The sequence below is a fragment of the Canis lupus genome, chromosome 14, assembly GCF_003254725.2.
Source record: "Canis lupus dingo isolate Sandy chromosome 14, ASM325472v2, whole genome shotgun sequence".
Lineage (NCBI taxonomy): Eukaryota > Metazoa > Chordata > Mammalia > Carnivora > Canidae > Canis > Canis lupus.
The window spans coordinates 43,893,172-43,915,396 of record NC_064256.1 but is presented as its reverse complement, the minus strand read 5'-3'; the positions used below and the strand labels follow the sequence as shown (position 1 = coordinate 43,915,396).

The window sequence follows — 22,225 nt, the reverse complement described above, 5'->3', positions numbered from 1 at the left end:
TTCTTTGACTTCACATAAAATATGCAGAAAGTGCTCTTTTGTTATAATTTTATATCTTTTTTATTTTTCCAGGGTTTCAATTCAGAAATAATAATAATTTGCAAATTGGCCATCCATATTTGTCTTTAGTGTTTATAGTCTCCTTTTTTCTCCTTTTTTTCACATTGCCTCTGTATTCTGGAAAAAATTACAAACTTCTCATTCATATTCCTGCTAATTTTTTTTTACGTGTTAGTTCTACTCTTCTCCAATGTGAAACTTAATGTTGCTATCATCTTTTAAGATTCTTTAAAATACTATATTATCTCATTTAAGTCTGTTTTAATCCCACACTCCAACTTTTAAACCTCAATCCCTTCTCTCTTTTTTTTTTAATTTTTTTTTTTATTTATTTATGATAGTCACAGAGAGAGAGAGAGAGGCAGAGACATAGGCTGAGGGAGAAGCAGGCTCCATGCACCGGGAGCCCGATGTGGGATTCAATCCCGGGTCTCCAGGATCGCGCCCTGGGCCAAAGGCAGGCGCCAAACCACTGCGCCACCCAGGGATCCCAATCCCTTCTCTCTTGATGGCTCTCTGCTCATGTTTCATGTAGGCCATGTCTTTTTTGTTCCATGCTGAATATAACCTAACTGCTCCCCCAAATTATTGTCCTTCAGATCATGAACAGAAGATTTGTAGAAATGTCTTCCTTTCCTTATTTCCTCCAGTGATATGCTAAATGTGTTATTTGGCTGATACTTGCTTTCATGGTCCCCACATTGCTCTCTTACTGCTATTGTCCATCCTTCAAGAAAGGTGAGGTCTAGTCATTCCCCATATTTATTTTCACACAGGGTGTATCCACTTACTGATTTCCCTTCTCCAGCGTAAAGTGCACAGGTAGGTCAATAAGCACATCTTCCAGATCCTTGACCAGTCTCTACCAAGCTTTTAGCTAGTGAATAATCTTCCTGCTATTCTCCTGCCTTAGTTCTCTGATGCTACAAACCCAAGCAATATGTGAAAATGGACCATGCTAAGCTTGCTGTGCTCTGTAAGTTTCCTTCCTCAGCCTTGGGTTTCATTAATTTCTTTATAAGATACTTTTATTAAATTTTGAATTTTTTGAGAGAGAGAGTGGGGGTGGAGGGAAAGAGAGAGAGAATCTCAAGCACACTGAGCATGGAGTCTATGCAGGGCTTGCTCTCACAACCCTGAGATCACGACCTGAGTTGAAATCAAGAGACAGATGCTCAACAGACTAAGCCACCTAGGTGCTCCATTCACTATTTTCTTTATAGAATGAAACTTTCCAGAATGTACTCTGCCTAAGCCCTGCCCTCTGCATCTCTTTGAGTTCTAAGGTATATAGTCTCTGCCTTAGACTTTAAGAAGTGGAAAGTGAGGATGGGGGCATATAGACACAACTGGTCCTGTGGGTACAGGTCCTAGTTCTTAAATCTGCAGATGATATGGAAGTAAGAAAACATCTATTATTTCTTTAATCATACTGTTTCATTGCATTAAAGCAGGTCATGACACAAACTAGTCTTTTTTTTCTGAAATAATTCCATTTGTGTTTTATTTAGTAACAAGGCATTCCAAATCCTGATAATAAGTTGCCTACAAATCTCAGTTTCCAATGCTTTGAATTTTCTCTTATTCTGTCTCTCCATGAGTATTTTAGTAAGAAGGTGGGAGAGACTATATTGGGAGCTACTTACCAAGCAACAGTCTGAACAATTCCGTAATGATCAATTTTTAGTAATCCTTTGGAAAAGCTGGTTAAAATCTTAGAGCCATTGGGCATTACTCTGTTAGAAACCTTAAATACCCTCTGGTCCATCTATCTGGGAGACTGAACTGTGGAAGAAGAACTTACACTCCAGCGAACTCTCCAGAATCTACAACTCCATTGGAGGAGATCCTAAAATTTTCCTATCAGCCTTTGTATCTACCCCTGGCTGTAGGTCAGGGGCATGCATGCAATGCCTCACAGATGCTAGGTACTAATCACTTTGCCAGCTTTCCTAAGAGAATCTAGTACATTCTGTCATAGCCCAGACTTTAGCCTCATCCGTCAAAACCAGGAAATGGATTCATGTTTCTACCTTCCTCTCCCCACTCCATCCCAATTCCCAGCACTTCCAGCAACACATGCCAGTCCCTGACAAAATGATTTCCCGTATACATTCCAATTTGTAATATTCATATAATAAAGGATAAGAAGAAAAATTGGGGCAGTCACTGAGCCCCCTTGTAGGGAAAGCAAGTGAAGCAAGAGAATTAGTTTATAGGTATTCACCTTCTTCCTGTTCCCAATTAGACCTGGTGGTAGCGCTCAGACTCTTAGGCTCTCTCTGTCTTTCTGCTTCCATGAGGCACACAGACACTACACACATGCTCATACCCACACAATCAGACATCCATACACACAAAGAAAGCATTAATCATTGGCTACTCCTGCCATGGCCTTGATTCTCTCATAAGAGCAGAATAAACCAGGGTTTCACAAACTGTAGTCCAAGGTCCATGGAACGTTCATCCATATTACATGGAAACCAAGACCAACCCTTGCACAGCAACAACAACAATGAAGGGTACTGGGGAAAGGTTTGGTGCTCAAATACATTTGGGGAGTGCTGACTAACATGAACAGTCTTTGTAGCAGGAATTCTGAGGCTCTTTCCTGAGCTGATGTGCACTGAGAATCTCTAAAACCAGGGTAAGTAAGAAGTGTTTCCCACCTTGTTGAACCATGAATATCTCACAGGGGTTGGAGTGTTTACCCAGAGCAAGTTTTAGAAGCATGGACTAAACACCTTCCCTATTTTTCCCCCAAGCTTCCAGATTTGCAATCCTGAAGGCTTATATTTAAAACCAGATTCTGCTTGTCCCTATGTGGCCTCTGTTAAGTTGGTAAACCATTCTGAGCTTTAGTTTTCCTTTCTCATGAGAATTTAAACAAAAGTGTATGTCACTAGGCCATTGTGAGGAATAAATGGTAAGTCCTCTCAAGAGCCTAGTGGAATGCCTGTCTCCTTTCCCCTGAAGATTCATTTCTCATAAAACAATTTCAAAAATGATAATGAGCTTGGTGACCCTACCCAAGAGGCAAAGATCAACAAGTAGCTGGTCACTGAAGAAAATCTCCCATGGTCTCTCAGACCTTCATGAGGCTGCCTAAGTGCCCAGACACTTCACATATTGGACATTTATATCAAAGCATGGAGAACCCTGTAAAATGCAGAAGCTCTTGTGAAGCCTCTGTATGAGTCAGCTTCTCAGATGAACATTTCTCAACTAACAAAGCCCCAAAGGAGAGTAGCAGCTGAGAGATACTGTAAGGGCCCACATTAGGGGGACAGGTTTTGAATCTCTGCTCTATAGCTCACTGGTTGGGGATAGGACTGAAAGGTGTATGAATATCTTAGCACAATACCTAATGCATTATAGGTACTTAAATTTAAAAGTATGTATGTATTGTTATTAAACACTATTAAGTGAGCAATTGCTCAGTGCCAGGCACTGGGGGTACAGTTCCTGCTGCCCTTACAGGGATGTGTTCACTGAGAAGTCCAGGCATCGTTCAAGAAATATTAGGTCATCCAAGTCTTGGAGACCTATTGAATCCATGTTCTTCCATCCAGTGATCGAATCTACTCCACCTATTTCCCTAATGGTCATCGAGGCTCTGCTGGACATGTGAATGAAGATTAAGATCTCTCCATTTTCCAAAACAGCTGATTCCAATTTCAGAGGTTATAATGGTAGAACCACCTCTCTTAGGGTGAATGTGGATACCCAACCCTGTCAATTTTGCTTTACAAAAATAACTCGCATGCACATTTCAAATAACCTTGACTCGTGTTAAAATCACAGCCAGCATATTTTCCCGTCTTTTTAAAACAGTAATTCATAGCTAAAACATTCCTCTTTACTTGCCATTCCTTGTGCTTTCTACCATTAGTGACCTCTGCCCTCCTTTTGTTTCGAATAGAGCTGATGCCACAACATCTGGCATGATTAACTATGATGTCTATTCAGCTGCTTGATTAACTGCAAAGTCCACTTGCCCTCCTGAGCTGCAAGGACTCCCTTCCCATTGTCATCACGGGTGCAGCCTTGGCAGTTTATGCTCACGTCAGCGGTGAGGTCCGTATCCCTTGGGGACGCTTGGCTGTTTATTGCTGTCCAGCAGGAACAGCAGGAGGAGAGTTGCCTGTCCTTAGCTGGGTCCCCATGGCCTATATCAAAAGGAGCCACAGGATTTCTATTTTCCACTAAGTGAGGGCACTGAAAAGCAATGGTAGAGGGGATGGGATAGGCATGTTAAGGATCTTGAAATGTTCTTTCTTTTATATTTGGAAGGAAGAGATTCAAGTCCTGGATTACTCAAGATAAATTTTCTACCAGGATGAATGTGGGTGAATGCTCTGCCTCTGCTCCTATCTTTTGCTTTCTCTATGCTCAGACTCAACCCCTTCTTGAAGGTCAAAGACTCATTACATCAAATCTCTTTTCCTTCTCTCCTTTCCCCTCATTTTTCTAACAGTGGGTGGGCAAATCACTGGGTAGGCTGAGAAAGCAAATGACTAGGGAATGTCCAGTCTCATTTTTATTGCTATTATCTCAATGCTATTATTAGCTTCAGTGACTGGGCTCAAGTTCTGGCTTTGCCCTTTGCTTATGGTGTGACTTGGGGCAAGTTAATGCCCAAACAACTCTGGAAGACGTGTTGATAACCCATTTAGAGAAGAGAAAACTATGGCTCAAAGAGAAGTGACTTACCTAAAATAAAAAACCAAATGTGTAAGGTAAGGTCTTAAATCTGAGTCTAAAATCCATTCTTTGTTACTTGACCAAGCTCTCTGATCAACTAACAGATGCCAGTTGAATTCCAGATCACTCAGTCATGGATTTTTCTTGTCAGTGACCGGTTTTACCAGTAGAATTCAATCTTCTTTTCAGTAATACTGACATAGGAAACAGCTCCCAAGGGGACAGAGTTTGAGATCAAGCTCCATTTTATCTACGTGACAATTTACCTAACCTCTTTGAGCCTCAACGTTCTTATCTAAGAAATGAGAAAATAACACCTCTCCCATAGGTAGTGTCAGGATTAAATGATGATGGCTAAGCACCGTATGCAAGTACCTAACCTCTTTGAGCCTCAACGTTCTTATCTAAGAAATGACAAAATAACACCTCTCCCGTAGGTAGTGTCAGGATTAAATGATGATGGCTAAGCACCGTATGCAAGTATAAGGGATTACTAGTATTGTTGTCATTGCCGAGATGCATCCAGTTCTTTGGGAGCAGGAGCTTTCATGCAACCTGAGTTACTCTTTTCCCAGAATGATAAGGAATGTGTAGAGGAAATGGTGGAGTCTTCACCTCCAGGTTCAAATAGAAAATGAGTAGTCTTGGTTCCTTTTGACACTTGGTCATGAGAAAGCTGTTCCTGTTGCAGCAGTGTGCAATGAACAATGAGTGAACAGCTACTCCTTGAAGCAAGTCATTCATGAATATCCCTCAGTCCCTGGCAGGGGTGGGCAGGCTGGCTTCTCTAGAATGGGAAATTTTGGTGGTTCAGCCCAGGGTTTGGAGCAAAGGTGGCTTCTGTTGATACAGTCGCAACTCATGTATTTGTTGGCAATGGAACATCTTCCTCCATTACTCTACCATCATTATTCATTGAGGTTCTCTTCAGTGATATTGATATAGGAAATGTCGATGATGTTCCAGGTTCTAGAGTTAGAACTGTGAACAAAACCAAAGACACTCTCACCTCATGGAATGGGCCTTCTAGCGGGGGAGGCAAACAATAAATAACCAAGGAAATGAATGGTAAAATGATGTCAAGTCATAATAGGTGTTACGAAAAAAATACAACAAGGTGATGGAGTTGAAAGGGATTGGCAGAAGGTCCTTTAGGTCAAGTGGTGGGAAAAGGCATTCTGAAGAGATGAGAACTGAATGACAAGAATGAATTAACCAGCGAGCTGTTGATTCTCCACTTGCCCCCATCCATGCCCTGCTCTTCCCTATCTGACTTATTTCCCAACTGATTTGCAATGGAATTTGGCCAAAGGAGACAGCAGGAGGCAAGAGGAGGAGAGTTGGGGCATTGTGTCTCCTGCTTTTTCCTTGCTTAGCACCTGAGCCTTTGCACCCTGGGGAAGGCTGTGGCCCTCCACAACTGTGGGTCCCGTGGAGTGGCCCTCCAGAGCTCCAGCTCCCTAACCAGGAGCCTCCCACCCTAGCCTCAGGCTGCTGGCCTTAGAAGTAGCAATGGCTTCTTGCTTCTGCTCCTCCCTAGGTTTCTCATCATTCCTTCTTGTTCCCTTAAGCCTATCCACACATCCATTCCTTCATTATAATATTTGCATTAACAAAGTTGGGGTGAAATCTGCATCTTGCTGGAATCTAAACCCGCATACCTTGTGAAGATGCAGGAACAAAGCATTCCAGGCAGAGAGGACATCATTATTTTATGAACAAAGTGAAGAGGATAATACTAATCTTTGAGTTATTTTTACAATAGATTAGAAGCCTTTTCATATGTGTAATCTCATTTAAATCCCTTGACAACACACAAAATTTGGGCAGGTGTTATTTCCATTTTACAAACAGTGAACCTGGAACTTTGGGAGATAAATGACTTGCCAAAGAGTGACATGGGTGGTTAATACTAAAGCCAGTGCAGGTTTTGGCTTCTAGTTCAGGCTTCTTTCCCCCCTCATCTTTTCCTTAGCAGGCAGATGATCAAGAGAATCCAGGGAACATTTCTCAAGGACCAGCTTACTAACTTCAGGAGCAGCTCACAGAATCTGTCACATTTAACCAACTGCCAACCAGAATTTTTATTTCAGTCATAGAGTCACTTGAAGCTTCAGAACTCCAAAAATTCCTCCCAAGATCAGAAGTGACCAGGACGATCATCAAATCTTCTCATAGCAACAACCATGTAATTAAAGCTTACCAGTTAATACTCTGTTTCAGAGTATACGCATTCTCCACCTGATGCAAAATGTTTCTTTCTCCTAGATATGTAAAAGTAGCCACAAATAACCTATTTTAAAGAAACTGGAGAAGCTGCATATTTATTAGAATCATTTGGTAGGAAAAATGTATTCACAGAATTATTTTGATATGCAAATAACTATTGCATACTTAATGTGTTTTGAAGCTGAGAATTTTGTGTAAATGGTGCTCCTAAAGTGGGCACCATCATAGTTATAATACAGCCTTTATGAGCAATTTCGCATAAACCTAGGACTAAGAATATAATTTATTCTTAAAAGTGGAGTAAACCACAGAAAAATCCAATTTCTGGCAGTAGATCATTACTTCCAAGACTTCCACAAGCCACCTTCCTCATTAACTTATCATTTGCAGCTTAAAATATCTACATGCACCTCTGCAATACCCCCATAGTTAGTCCTCTGGGGGTTTCCGAGCCAGATTGAACATCTGGATTTTGCAGTGAATCCAAAAGGTCACCAGATTCAGAGTGGTAGAAGTAGATGGATAGATGGGCACATGACAATGCGCAGCCACCAAGACAAACCGCTCCTGCTGGCCCACGCCAGCCTCTCAAAGTTTACACTCATCGAGATAGATGCATTGTTACATGGATGGATTGTTATATGGCTTCGGAAAAAGTCAGTGTTTCCCTTTCTTTCTCGCCCATTTGGCATTTTGGGGCCTGCTGTCAGGATTCACACCGATTTTTGGCTTGGTTTCTAGAGGTTTTTTTTTCCCCCTACTACAGTTGAGCTTAAAGAAAAATAGCACAATGAAATTGTTAAGAAGAAAGGAAATCATGTTCCAGATGGTTTTGAAGAACTCGAAATTGACCCAGGGCCCAAGAAAAGGCCTTTTATTTATAGAACATTGAGGAAAGCGGTATTCCTTTTATTTGGTCATAAAAGAAACAACTGAAATTGCCCTGACGTTCCATAAGAATGCAGCCTGCATGTGTGCATTTACATGTGTCTGCGAGTGTGTATCTGTGTGTGTGTGCACTCGTGTATCTGTAAAGAGATGATCTGTGTGTGTGTGTGTGTGTATCCTCTCCTAGGAACCTCATAGAATCTGTGAACAATACTGACTCAAGACCTTCAGATTTGCTAACTTTTCCAAAGATAAAAGGCATCTCAAAACATTGAGAAACGGTCACACCCAGTCTCCCAATGGTAGAAAGTTCCTGACAGATCCACTTGGGGAAGCGTGGATGTGCCCTTACTGTATTTCACAGACAGAACCGTTGAGTCCCTATATATGGCACACCCGAAACGAGTTTGACACTGGATGTGAGCTCTACTGGAATTAACGCTTTAAGAAGTTTAAAAATAAGTAAAAAAATAAAAAATCTGCCAAGGCCAATCACATCTTGGGCAGGGTGGGAAGGTGGGAAGGGACAGGCCCTGCAGGTGGTGGGCAGCCGAGGAGGCTGTATTGCGACGTCTTCGTAGTTACAGGCCATGGAAACTGGACTGAAGCAAGTGTAGGAAGAACAATAAGGACAAACGGATTTATTGGGTTTCCGGGGTGAGAGAGGAACCAGGGCCCAGAGCCGGGGACGCAGCACAGTCCCGAGCGCCTCTCCATCCCTCCTCTACACCTGCCCACCTGTGTTCGGCTCCTGCCCTGCACACAGGTTTTCTCCTGAAGGCAGAGTGTGCTCACCATTGGTGTCTAATCACAAAAGCAGCAATGTCCACACTAGGCAAACTGTAGAAGGAGCCTCGGTGTCCATCGACAGATGAATGATTCAAGAAGCTGTGGTCTATGTATACAGTGGAATATTCCTCAGCCATTGGAAATGACAAATACCCACCATTTGTTTCGACGTGGAGGGACCTGGAGGGTATTATGCTGAGTGAAGTAAGTCAGTCGGAGAAGGACCAACATTATATGGTCCCATTCATTTGGGGAATATAAAAATTAGTGAAAGGGAATAAAGGGAAAGAGAAAATGAGTGAAAATATCAGTAAGGGTGATAAAACATGAGAGATTCCTAACTCTGGGAAATGAACAAGGGGTAGTGGAAGGGGAGGTGGGCGGGGGGTTGGGGTGACTGGGTGATGGGCACTGAGGGGGGCACTTGGCGGGATGAGCACTGAGTGTTATGCTAGATGTTGGCAAATTGAACTCCAATTAAACAACAACAACAACAACAACAACAACAACAACAAAGCTACATTGCCTTTGCTGTCAGTCCCAGTTAGAATGAACCTCAGAGAAGTAATCTTACCAGATCAGCTTGGGACCCATGTTCCTCCCTGGACCAGTCACTGGACGCGAGCAGAGCGTGCCTGCCCAGCCTGGTTCCCCAAGATTGGAGTCTATGCAAAAATCAGCAGCCAGGGCGGGAGGAGGAGCAGCCAGGGAAGACGGTGCCCAGGTGAGCACGGCGTCCACCACAGCTGCCCAAGCAGGCTCAGCAGGCCGGGGTGGCTTGCGTTACCCACATGTCTTATCCCAGGGAATATCCATTTCAAAGAAGGGACACCTGTTTTAAAGTGGGGGACAGACTTGTCACGGCACCGAGGGTGCAGGGCACATAACTCACCGAGCCTACAGGTGCTGCGTGAGGGGGCACGCCACCTCCCAACCTCCCCTGGTATCCTCTCTAGGTAACCACAGTGCTCCTCCTCCAGGGCCAGGAGCACCACAGGCTCTTTCCCTCCTGTGGATCTAGTGCATTTTATTCCTTTTTCCTATAAAACCTTCTCCCTTGCTGCTTGCATGGCTGAGACCTTGTCCTATTTAGGGCTCCTGTCCTCAGAGAAAGCTTCACTGGACACTCTGGTTAAGAAAGCCTTGCTAAAAAAAAAAAAAGAAAGAAAGAAAGAAAGAAAGAAAGAAAGAAAGAAAGAAAGAAAGGCCTTGCTTTGCAATTTACCGGAGCCCTTCGTTTAGTTTTTATGCTACTTCATCAACTGATATATTTACTTGCTCATGTAGTTGTTCACCTGGCCTGCCTGGTGGACTGTAAGCTCAGCAAGGGTAGGTACCATGTCAGGTCTTCTCATGCCTATGTTCCCAACATCCATGAATGTCCCCCCCCACCACCACCACCCACAGGAGGGGCTTATAAGTTTTGTTGAATGAAGAGACGAATGATGGAGAATGGCTACATTGTCCGGCGGAACGCAGCTGCAAGGGAGGAATACAAAGGGAACCTGAAATCCAGTCTGAAACCCAAGTGGGGGGAATCCAAGAGGATCCTGGTGAGCAGCGCAGGATGCACACAGGGCTGCTTTGCTCACAACACCAGGGGGCGCCGATTGCATAGACTACAGGGATGTCGGGGAGGCCCTCCCAGAGTTGGGACTGTCTAGACCATATCCTCCCACGGTTTGGTCCACCCCATGTTAGGAACAAATAAATCCATTCTAGGAAGCCATGTACCTTTGGAGATCGGTGCTGAAATCATCCGTGGTGAAGGACTAGTTTGGTAAAATGCTTTCCAAACCATTGCTCACCAAAGCTTTTATAAACTATAACAAAAACGAATTGCTAAAGAAGAAACAGAAGAGGTACCAGATAAAAGGCCCAAACTTATAAATAGATAGAACAGACATAAAATCACTCTGTCCAATTATTACAAAAACATTTTCAACCTCTGTACTTTCCTCATTGCGGACTCACCATGGTTTGTAGATCAATACCAGTCTCTGAGCCACACTCAAGCATCACTGCTTTTGGGGGACTCAGGTCCAAGTGGAAGCCCAGGAACAAGGCCAGGTGGTGGTTAACAGCCTGCCCGGAATTCTCACAGAAGCCCTGTGTTAAGAGCAGGGCAGGGATCCCTGGGTGGCTCAGAGGTTTAGCACCTGCCTTTGGCCCAGGGCGTGATCCTGGAGTCCTGGGATCGAGTCCTGCGTCAGGCTCCTGTTATTGAGCCTGCTTCTCCCTCCTCCTGTGTCTCTGCCCCTATGTCTATCATAAATAAATAAATCTTTTTTTTTTAAAGAGCAGGACAAAGGGTGAGGCTTAGGTTGGGGGTCAGAAACTGCTTTTATTAAATTTTGAAATGTGCTCATCATGGGGTTCTTTTGCATTGATTTTTATTTAAAAAAAACTACAGTAAAATAATATTTTCTTGATTACTGAGCTTTTGATGCCCCTGGAATTTTTTTTTTCCCAAGGTAAAGTCAATATTCACCTCTCCCTAGTCCTGGCTTTGAGGATGGGCAAAAGACTTACTGTTATATATACAGCAAACTAGGCTAAGAGAGCTTCACTGTTCAGTAGGTGAATAAGTGACTGACACCTGCACACAAGTCTACCCCAAAGCCTGGGCCCTTTCCATGTGCCACCCTGCTGCCCATGCTGGGCATGCGCCACTCATTCATCCATTCACTGGCAACACCATCAGGGATCCGCATGAAGTGTGTGCTACATGTGTACCTAGAAATGAGTAAGTTAGGACCAGTGAGCCGGGGCCAGGTAAGAGATGATCTTGAAGATGAAGTTGAGGAATATGGATTTTCCCTGGAGTTTCCGGGGCATTCTAGAAAGTGGCATGGTCTGATTTAATACTTAGAAAGTTCACTCTGAGAGCCAGGGAGTGACTTGGGAGACTGAAGTGGGCAGAACTGGAGACAAGTACCTGGTTATGGAAGGTTGCAGCAATCCAGGGGAAAGATGAGAATGAAAGTGAAGCCTTAGAGAGGGTTCCTATGACTGGCACTTGAAGGTTCAAGAGGAGAATGAAATTAGCCTGCCTCCCCCAGGCTGTGCCCCGCGCTGTGCTCCCTGGAAAGGCATTGCACGGGGCTATTGGAGAAGCCAAGCAATATGTAAGGGTGCATAGAGAGCAGGGAGGGAGAAGGAGGGAAACGGGGAGAATCTGGAGTGTGGAGAGCGGGTGCAAGGAGACATGGCAATAGAAGAAACTGGTAAAGGAGAGAGAGCAGAAGGCAGGCAGCATCTGCGTGCTCAAGGACAGGAGGAAGGAGGAAGGCGGGAGTAGGCGGAAACAGCAGTCAGATTCTCAGCAGCACTAAAATTGTCCCTGCCACTTGGCAGGAGTCAGTTCAGATGTCCCAGATCCAAGAGCCAGGCTCTTTTTCTCATTCATGTAACTGCACAAGGAACAAGTTGCTGAGACTCAAGGACCAAAGGATCCCTTGGAAAATATCAGTTCTATCCTCCGGGGTGTCTTAAGCCCTCAAAGCTTTGTTTATCAAAGCGATGACAATGACAAAGAGTTATTTCTGCCAGAGTGAACTATAAGAAATCTCGACTGTCTGATTAAGAAAAAAGAAAGAAAGAAAAAGAAAAAGTTTGTAAAGCTCAGTTCAAACATGCGCAATGCCGTTTAGGAAAAATTAATTTAGAATCAAAATTAATACATAAATGGATACTACAACTCAATCTTTAGGGACCAAAAAAGGCACTCTTTTCATTATTGACCATTTTTAGAATGGAAAAAAGAGGCCCCTGATACTATGGGCAATTTCACAATCCTCTCAACCCTTTCACTCAATTACGTATTTATTTTTGCATTTGCATTTGCTGTGCAATATGCACTATGCGATTGTTTTGTTTTTAAAGATTTATTTATTTAGTTGAGAGACAGACAGAGAGAGCACAAGCAGAGGGAGGAGGCAGAGGGAGACAGAGAAGCAGACTCTCTGCTAGGCAGGGAGCCCGACTCAGGGCTCGATCCCAGGACCCTGAGATCACTCCCTGAGCTGAAGGCAGATGCCTCACCTACTGAGCCACCCAGGCGCCCCACTGAGCAATTGTTGGTTAAAAAAATTCTATAGCGTAGAAAGGGCAGGAATCATCATTATTCCCATTTTGCAGAAATGAAAACCAAGGCCCGGAGCACTGCAGAAATTTGCCCAAGATCACACACATGCTAAGCGTCAGAGCTGACCCAGGAACTCAGTGTTCTTTCCACCATTCCACCCTAAGTGGCCTGTGTTGTGTGGCTTTTCTGGGAATGCAGCATGATGACCATTGCATCATCTTCTCCCAAAGATCTGCTTGGGGACTGTTGTGAACCGTACTCCAAGTGTTTCCTGTAGAAGGCATGGGCAGAGCCATGGACTCGGGGTCAAAAGGCTTAGCAGCTCCCACACTGCATCCCTAGGGCCTTGGGCAAGACATTAAACCCTGGGAGTCTCCGTTTCCTTAGCTGAAAACTGGTGGCAGCTGTCCCTGTTTGTTGTAAAGTGGTACAGCATTATTGTCCAGCAGGAAGGGGAGGGATAGAGGGGTGGGACATAGGGTTCAGCTAATGCAATTGAGGAAAAACAGAGAAAGAACCCCAGGGTATTTAGGCCCCTACAGGGGGATCATCTCCCACTAGGTTGTGTGAATAGGGATGAGGGCTTGGAGAAATAAGTTAGAATTAGCATGAGTCCCATTAGTGTCTGGAAGACAGAAGGAAAGTTCACTCCATGAGCACTCACCATGTGCCAAGATCTGTGCTAGACACGTTGGGGTACACTATTGATTTCATGACTGTTTTTGACCACTTTAGATGCTGAGCACTGTTGTAGGCGTTGGGGATACCCGAGTGAGGAGATACAGATCCGATGACCCTGGAGGTCACCTCTTCCCTTTAATGCCTTAGCAAGGAGAGTCAACTCACTGGACTGGGACAGCGACCAAGGCAGACTTTTTTTTTTTTTTTTTTACAAGATTTTATTTATTTATTCACGACAGACTAGAGGGAGAGAGAGGCAGAGACACAGGCAGAGGGAGAAGCAAGCTGATGAGGGAGCCTGACGTGGGACTTGATCCCGGGTCTCCAGGATCACACCCTGGGCTGAAGGCGGCGCTAAACCGGTGGGCCACTGGGGCTGCCCCAAGGCAGACTTTCTAATGAAGATGCTTCTCTACCAGGTTGCCCCCTCTGCACCCTTAAAAATATGTAGAATTTCAAAGTAGTGGAAGCTTTCTGTCTACCAAAGCTATGGGGCACCTGCCTGCCCTAGGCACCCTTCTCTGGGATAACGAACCTTGGAGCATTGTGCATATTCAGCTCCCCTTCTGCTTGTGATGTTTCCGCAACATGCTCCAGTTTATATCACATGATACTGGTGGCTCTTGGAGTCTTTGTTGCAGAACACGAAGACGCTATTCTCATGAAACTAACAGTCCTGTGGATGGGGTGGACAATGAACAATGAAATATAATAGACTCTGTCAACGGACTTCTTTCAGGTTTGCCACAACTGTTCAGGTTTGAATCCTGGCAGGCAACCTGTGTTGCCATCCACCCATGGCTGACACCCTCACCTGGGTGCTCTCAGCCACTCTTGTGGCATCACCTACAGGCTTGATGAATCCTCTAAACCTTTATCACCAGCCTAGGTCTCCCTTCTGAGGACCAGACTCATCCCAGCTTCTTCCCAGAAGTCTCTACATGTATAGAAGCACAGAAACCACGGATCCTACCACCCGGGCCAAGAATCAGGAATCAGTCAGCTTCTGTCTTTGCCTCATCATCTTCCAACAGCCTGTCTGTCTCCACACCCAGCTGAGTCTGGCATCTCTGGCCTCTTCATCTCTCTCTCTCCATACACCCTACCTTAGATCCAACCCCCGGTTCTGAGCTCATGCTCATAATCATTTGCTAACCACTCCCCCTCCAATGACCCTTCCCTCCAGTCCTCTCTCCAGTACCTCACAATGGTCTCCCCAGAGTAGATATTTAAGCAAGTTGCTCCCCAGTTTCCCACAGCTGGTAGGAAAAGGGTGGAACTCTCAAGTGTGTCTCCACTCTCTGTCTCCCACCTCCCTTGTGGCTCCTTTCCCTAGAAATGGCCTATGCTCTGGCCCCACCAAAATTCTCAACAATCTCCAGACATAACTTAGCCATTTGAGATCGTCAAGTCTGCAAACTCTTCCAAGATGCCCTGCCCCCTCATCCGCCTGAAGAATCCAACCCTCTACTGAGATCCACCTGCATGCGGCCTCCATTTAAAATGCCTTCTCAACTTCCCCCCAGCTAGAGAGAGTCTGGGTTTTCAAAACACTTAGAAAGGGATGTCTTTTTTTTATCTAAAGATTTTATTTATTTATTCATGAGAGACACAGAGAGAGAGGCAAAGGCACAGGCAGAGGGAGAAGCAATCTCCCCACAGGGAGCCCAATGTGGGACTCGACCCCAGGACCCTGGGCTCATGACCTGAGCCAAAGGCAGACACTCAACCACTGAGCCACCCAGGTGCCCCAGAAAGAGATATCTTAATGTTTCTTCCTTATATGCCTGTTTTCCCACTTGATTTTGAACTTCTTAAGGAGCTCTTTGTATGCTTAGAAATTGATACCTAATAATATTAATAAAAATACCAATAAATGATGATAATACCTATCACTGCATAGCACTTACTATGTTCCCAGTGGTAAGTCTGTGTCTGAATGCATGTGCACACATGCCTGTATATTCAAACCATCTTCACAAGAATCCTGTGAGGAAAATGCTACACTTTTTCCCATTTTACAGAGGAAGAAATGGAAGAAAGTAGATTAACTGACTAGGCAAAAAAGCACATAGTTAGTATGTGACAAAACTAGATTTTGAACTTTGGACCAGAATCCTTGGTCTTTACCACTAAGCTTGACTGCATTGCACAGGGCACTCTGCTAACTTTGGGTATGGCTCCTGATGGACTGAATGATTAAAACACAAGGCAACAGGTGATGAGGGTGAGGAGAATAGTAGAAACCAAGAGGCAAAGAGCTGTGATGCCTTTTCACAAAGGCACAGAGGTGGATGACATTAGGATATTTGCCTAGTGGAGAAGGTGGTGTGGAAGGAGGGGATGGTGTAAACAGTGGGAACAGTGTAAGCAGACAAGACTCTGGAATGATTGTTGCACTTTTGGGAGAGTGGGGCATGGCTGCGGAACTACAGAGCAGTATTTAATACAGCGGAGGAAATGTTTCCATTGGAAGTGAAAAGTATTTTCAATACTTGGTGCTTTCCTCAGGCCTGCATTATGAACTTCATGGACCTAAGGTCCTCCTTTGGCCTTTCTGGACCTCCTCCTTCATAAATGGTATTAAAGATTATATTCTCTAACTGCATTGGTGTAAGTAGTATATATTAATTTATATTATTATATATAAATAAAAATTATATATATATATACATATATATATGTATATATATATATATAAATCTGTCGTGTTAAGGCACTTAGCTCACAAGTGTCTCGAAACTTTAGCATCCACCAGGCGGCTTGCTTTCACAACTTCTGCTTGGCAGAGAGTGAGGCAGACCCAAGCCTTCCAGCTTCCGGGCACAACCTCTGTGGGTTTGTTCCAGGAAACAACCCCGGGGATGATACAAGCTGCTTGTGTCCATGCGTGTCTATACAGTCATGCATCGTGGGCCATGAACTTGGAGCTGTCTATGTCACCTAGTGGAAATTGTCCTTGGTTTATTATTAGAACATGTTTCTTTTCTTGGCTATAGCATTCCATGGCCATGGGCCCTTGGTTGTGGTGTTTAACCATGCTGAGCATCGCTTCTTGTGATGGTCAGCTTTGGACGGCCCTAACGGAATACTCTAGACTGGACAGCTTACACAATAGAAACTTATTTCTGAGATTAGAAGTCCTAGATTGAGAGATCAACTGATTTAGTTCCTGATGAGCTCAGCTTGCCAATGGTCACCATCTTGCTGTGTCTTCACCTGGCATTTCTCCTGAGAATGCACATGGAGAGAGAGAGGTCTTTCTCTTCCTCTTCTAATAAGGGCACAAGCCTCGTCAAGAAAGCTCCAATCTCAGGAGCCCATCTAACCCTGACCACTTCCAGAGAGTTTCTTCTCCAAGTACTACCACATTGGGGGTAGGACTTCAACATATGGATTTTGGGAGTGAGGGGAATTTGGTTCAGTTTATAATGTTTCTCTGACCCAAGAAGTGGGCATAATAGAATATTTAGGAAAATAAAGTATAATTCAATAGGGATATATATATACACACACACATATATATACAGTGTTTATATATTATAGCTTATATAATATATGATTTACTATATTTTTATGTAGACATATTTTCCTATATATATTTAATAAGCCTTTATAAAGAGTGGATATTTGGCTTTAAAAAGATTAGTTTCTTAGATTTTACCTTTTTATTTTTGTGGTCTGTCCACTATCAGGTGACTAACTGAACTCAGATACTGACTCATCTGATCCCCTTCCGGACTAAATGCAGGAAGGCTGTTGGTCTGTGTCAGGTGTCCAGCTTGTTCAAATCCACAAACATTTTACTTGTCAGTACCAGCATGTTTCAGGCACTGTTCTGGACCCGAGTGGGGCAGGGACAGGTGACAACAGTACAGAGCTCCACACAAACACTTGTGTCTAGTCTCATGATATTTAGGCTAAATGGAACACACGTTTGATAAGAAGAAAATGACCAACCTAACATGGGATGCTAGGAGTCAAAACGGAAGAAGGAAGGAAGGAAGGGGAGAGGAGAAGAAAAGCTGGAGATCTTCCCTCCTGCACTCCCTCTCTCTCACCACTGCTGACCTCCACAAAAAAAGAAATTGGAATAAAACCCTCTAATAGGCAAAGAAAGATTTGTTTGTATAATTTCCTAATAAAACCGTAAACTGTTGGCCTAACTCTAGGAGTCAGAGTGTTCTCACCCCGCTGTTGGCCAGGCTAATAAGAAAAGCATTGTACTGAGGAAGTTTGGGCATGAATTTGATCACTCCCCAAACAGTTCCGAGCAATAGAAGGGGAGGCATTACTATGAAGTTTTAAAACTCTACTACTTTGAAATTCTCACGTAAGAACTGTCACAGGGGAAGGCAGCAAGACTGCGATTTCTCCTTGTTTTACACCACAGGACTGAAAAGGGAGTTGAAGGAGATTAATTACATTCCCTGCTAATCAATGCAAAGACATATTTTTCTGCTTCTCCATCTCATAATTTTTATTTCATCTAGTTTGGGCTTTTTTAGGGTTGCCAGATGTCCCAGTTTCAGTGGGACAATCCTGCGTTTTGAAGGTACGTCCCATCTGCTCTTGAAAATATTTCTGTTCACTGCTCTCTCGTGGACTGTAGGATTTTTAGAGCTGCCAGCCAGAGTACGGCTGCTGGAGAGAGGATGATAAATTATTGTAACACTATAAAAAAAATTACTCACATCCACCAGCACCCCACCTTAGCAGTGCTGTGAATTAATTCTGTGGGAATCTTTGTCATGAAAGGTGAATCTCCAAGGCGCCATATGGGAATTTGAAGCTCTTTCCACAGTGTCTTCAAAAAGACAGAAGATGTAGTAGGCAGGGCAGGGTAGGATGCAGGGAACGATTCCTGGACTTGCCATTAGAACACCTGGCTCTGCCATTTTCCAGAAGAGTAACTTTGGGCTGTTAGTTAAGGGAAGAAACTATAGTATCTGATTCACTGCTATGATAATGCTGGATAGTGTTATACCCATTTTATAGGTAAGAATGTTGAGGCTTAGCTCCACCAAATCCAGAACTCCCATGGTGTCAAACCCCATGCTCTTTTCATTACAGAAGACCTACTTCCTTCCTTCCTTCCTTCCTTCCTTCCTTCCTTCCTTCCTTCCTTCCTTCCTTTTTCTTCCTTTCTTCTTCTTTCTTTCTTTCTTTCTTTCTTTCTTTCTTTCTTTCTTTCTTTCTTTCTTTCAAGATTTTATTTATTTATTTATTCATGAGAGACACAGAGAGAGAGAGGCAGAGACATAGGCAGAGGGAGAAGCTTGCTCCCCGCAGGGACCATGATGCAGGACTCAATTCTGGGATCATGACCTGAGCCAAAGGTAGATGCTCAACCTTTGAGCCACCCAGGTGTCCCAAGGACTCACTTTCTTAATCTATTAAGCAAAATAATCATAGTCTATACCTTGCAAGATGTGAAATGGAAGTCAGCGAACAGATCCTCTAAAGGTCTCCTCCTGGGCTCCCGTAAACTGGGCTGGGGGAACTTGTCAGCTCAGGTCCTGTCTGTGAGAGATCTGGAAAGGACAAATTCCACTGAACAAAGCTTCTTAGTGCTGGCCCGAGTCCTTTTTAACTTGACCTCAGACTAGATGTCGGGGCCGCCACTGTCAGAGATAAGCTCCACCATCTCAGGTCATGGAACCACATTCTCTTTATCCTCTGTCCTCTTATATTCTTCATTTCTCCCAACTGAGGCATTGAAACCCGTGCGTCCACTCAGCCGGAACACAGCCACTCGCCACATTAGGGACGGCCACCATAACCTGCTGAGAGTGAGTTTAGTGTATTTATTTTAACAGAACAAGGCTGTGACAGAAGAGGCCAAGCTGGCCAAACACTGAGGATGGTTGCCGCCCCAGGTAAATTCTGGGGGAGAGGCATTGCAGGGGAAGCTGTGTCACCAAATGAGAATGTTCTAGAATCCTGTGGGAAAGGCACGGAATGATTCCATTAATGCGCATGGCATCATTTTCATCACACCAATAGCTGGAAGTTTTTGCCAGGCCCGTAGCTTTCTTATTGTCATCCTCGATAGAAAAGCCTCAATGGAAAGAGAGTCAATAATCTCCAACGTGGGCCTTTGTCAGTGTATCTAAGGAACAAATGTGCAAGTGGCAGAGAGATCCTAAAATACTGCTAGCGCGTCAGCTGTCATCACTTTGGATGTTTTGCTGGCAGCGCATCGCACAGCCTACTCATTTTCTTGTTTTCCTCCTGCCCTTCAGAAGGCATTTTCTCCCAGGAATGCTGAACATCTTTTTCTTAGATTTCAGTTCCTTGTGTTCTTACCCTTTCACACCTCTCTCTGTCCTTTGTTTGGGGTTAAGAGTTTTTATCTCATGAACTGTAGAAGGGTTCAGGGGGTTAACAGTCCCCTTGCAATTTTTTCAAAAGTGCGTGCACATAGGCACATTCCATCAGGTCCTCAAAGGGATCTATGACATCGAAATGATTGAGAGCTAGTGCAGTAATATATCCCTATTTCTCTCTTTTTAAAAAGATTTTATTTATTTATTCACGAGAGACACACACAGAGGCAGAGACATAGGCAGAGGGAGAAGCAGGCTCCATGTAGGGAGTCTGATATGGGACTTGATCCCAGAACTCCAGGATCATGCCCTGAGCCAAAGGCAGACGCTCAATGGCTGAGCCACCCAGGAGTCCCTATATCCCTTTCTCTGGGGTCGTAGGGCCACTCATAGCAATCTGGGTGGGAGTTAGGAATCCCAGCCAATGTTCTATTGATGGGGAGATGAAAAACAGTTATTTCTAACCCCAATTCCCTAGGGGACCGCAAAGAAATTCCTACAGCCCTAAATTCCTCTGTTTCTCAGCTGTAAAACAGGTTCAATGTGTTTCTCACTGACTCCACAGCCCTCCGTTTTCCACGCACCCCCAAGCTCAGGCCCATGGAGTTTCTTATCCGTTCTGCATACGGCTCACCGTCAGTGGCCTGGGATGATGTCCACATTGGGTGTCTTACTCCTGACCTCTACTACTGCACCCATCACACTGCACAACAGCTACACACTGGCGTGCTGGCATCCCCCTCTGTTTGCAATATCCCGGGGAGCGGTGGCCGTGGCTTACTCTTCCACCACCAGTGTCCAGTGGTGGAAATGAAGGAAGGAAGGAATTCATCACGTTGTTGGTGGGGTTCAGAGTGTCTGAATTCCCACGCGCCCTGCTATCTTGCAATAGAGGGAACAAACTGGCCCAGCAGGGCATGCGTTTCTGATGGCACAGAGAGGGTGACGCTGTGTGGGCGACATGATTGCCTTCCATCTCTTAGTGCATAGAATAGCTTAGTAAAAACACAGAGTTCTAGGCACTGTCTGTAGAGATTCGGATCCCACTTGGGATGGGGGCACCCGAAAGGGCACTTTTAACACATTCCCTGGTGGTCCTGCAAGGTTAGGCTTGGTTGAGGCAGGTGAGGACAAATGTTTGTGTGCTGAAAGGCAACTGCAGCCTTTTATCCTGAGATCAGAAAAGGGTCCCAATAGCTAAGGAGCCATTAGGTGTCCTTGACTGTCCTCTGGGTAGAACTGTGCAGAAGCTTCTGTGAAACAGAAGGTGGCTGTCTGGGCTCTTGAAAACTCATTCCTTAGGGCTGCCCCCGAGGTGGGGCTTCTGCTGTGGGCTCAGGACTGCCAGGGCCAGGGATTTATATGAGACGGTGTCTGGCAAGGATGAGGTTCTCATCCAGATTTCTCTGCTCACCCTGATTTGGGGCGAGAGCGTTGTTTCAAAGTCAGGAAGATGTGTCTGGGTCCCCAAGGTGCTTGTCACTTCTCACACAAAACGAGGAGTTCAGAATGGCTGAGAGAGGCGGTTTTAGGTACTCTTTCCTCCTTGGCTGTTATTTTTCATTACAGAAGCAATGCCTGCTTTTGTAGATTGTTTAAAAAAAAACATATAAGGAAAAAAAAATTTCTTAAAAGTCACCTGAAATCACACCACCCACAGATAACCACCGTTAACATTTAGTGCATATCCTTAAAAGGATACTGTTTGGTAACTTGCTTTTTGTGACTTTAACAATATAGCAAGAACATTTTCTAGGCTAGTAACTACATTTAATCATTTTTAATGTTACATTTATAGACAGGCCACAGTTTATTTAACCAATTAAATTTATTGTAGGGCATTAAAGTTCTTCACATGCAAGCACTCTCTTTCTCTTTCTGTCTCTGTTTATCTCTCTCTCTCCTTCTGTCTCTGTGTATCTCTTTCTCTCTCTCTCCCCTTATTCCTACCCTTCCTCCCTCACTCTTTAAGTATCTTTGGCTTTTATGGCCAACTCTGTTGTCACATTGTTCCTGTTACCTACTTGTGCTACCTTAGGATTTGTCCAGTGATTTTTTTTTTAAGATTTTATTTATTCTTTTTTTAAAAAGATTTATTTATTTATTTATTCATGATAGACATAGAGAGAGAGAGAGATGCAGAGACACAGGCAGAGGGAGAAGCAAGCTCCATGCGGGAGCCTGATGTGGGACTCGATCCCTGGTCTTCAGGATCGCGCCCTGAGCCGAAGGCAGACGCTTAACCGCTGAGCTACCCAGGCGTCCCAGTCCAGTGATTTCCTAAAGTGTAACTTCCTAGATATAGTATGTCTGGGACAAAGAATATATAGTTATGGTCTGTAGTTCTGATTGCTGTCTGGAAAGGTGCCCGACTCACTCACATCCCCAGTGACTGAGAGGAAAAGAGGAACCTCCCTAAAGAGAAGCCTTCTGACAATTTGTCCTGCTGCTCATCTGG

General features: G+C 44.3%; 1 protein-coding gene across 1 annotated transcript in view; it reads right to left on the bottom strand.

The window, feature by feature from the left end:
* ITPRID1 (ITPR interacting domain containing 1) overlaps positions 1 to 19,370 on the bottom strand; it is a 142,403-nt gene extending 123,033 nt beyond the window's left edge. Inside the window, exon 1 of the mRNA XM_025464549.3 lies at positions 18,861 to 19,370. The gene's annotated coding sequence lies outside the window, so the exon portion shown is untranslated. The remainder of the gene's footprint in view (positions 1 to 18,860) is intronic.
* Between the last annotated feature and the right edge of the window lie 2,855 nt (positions 19,371 to 22,225).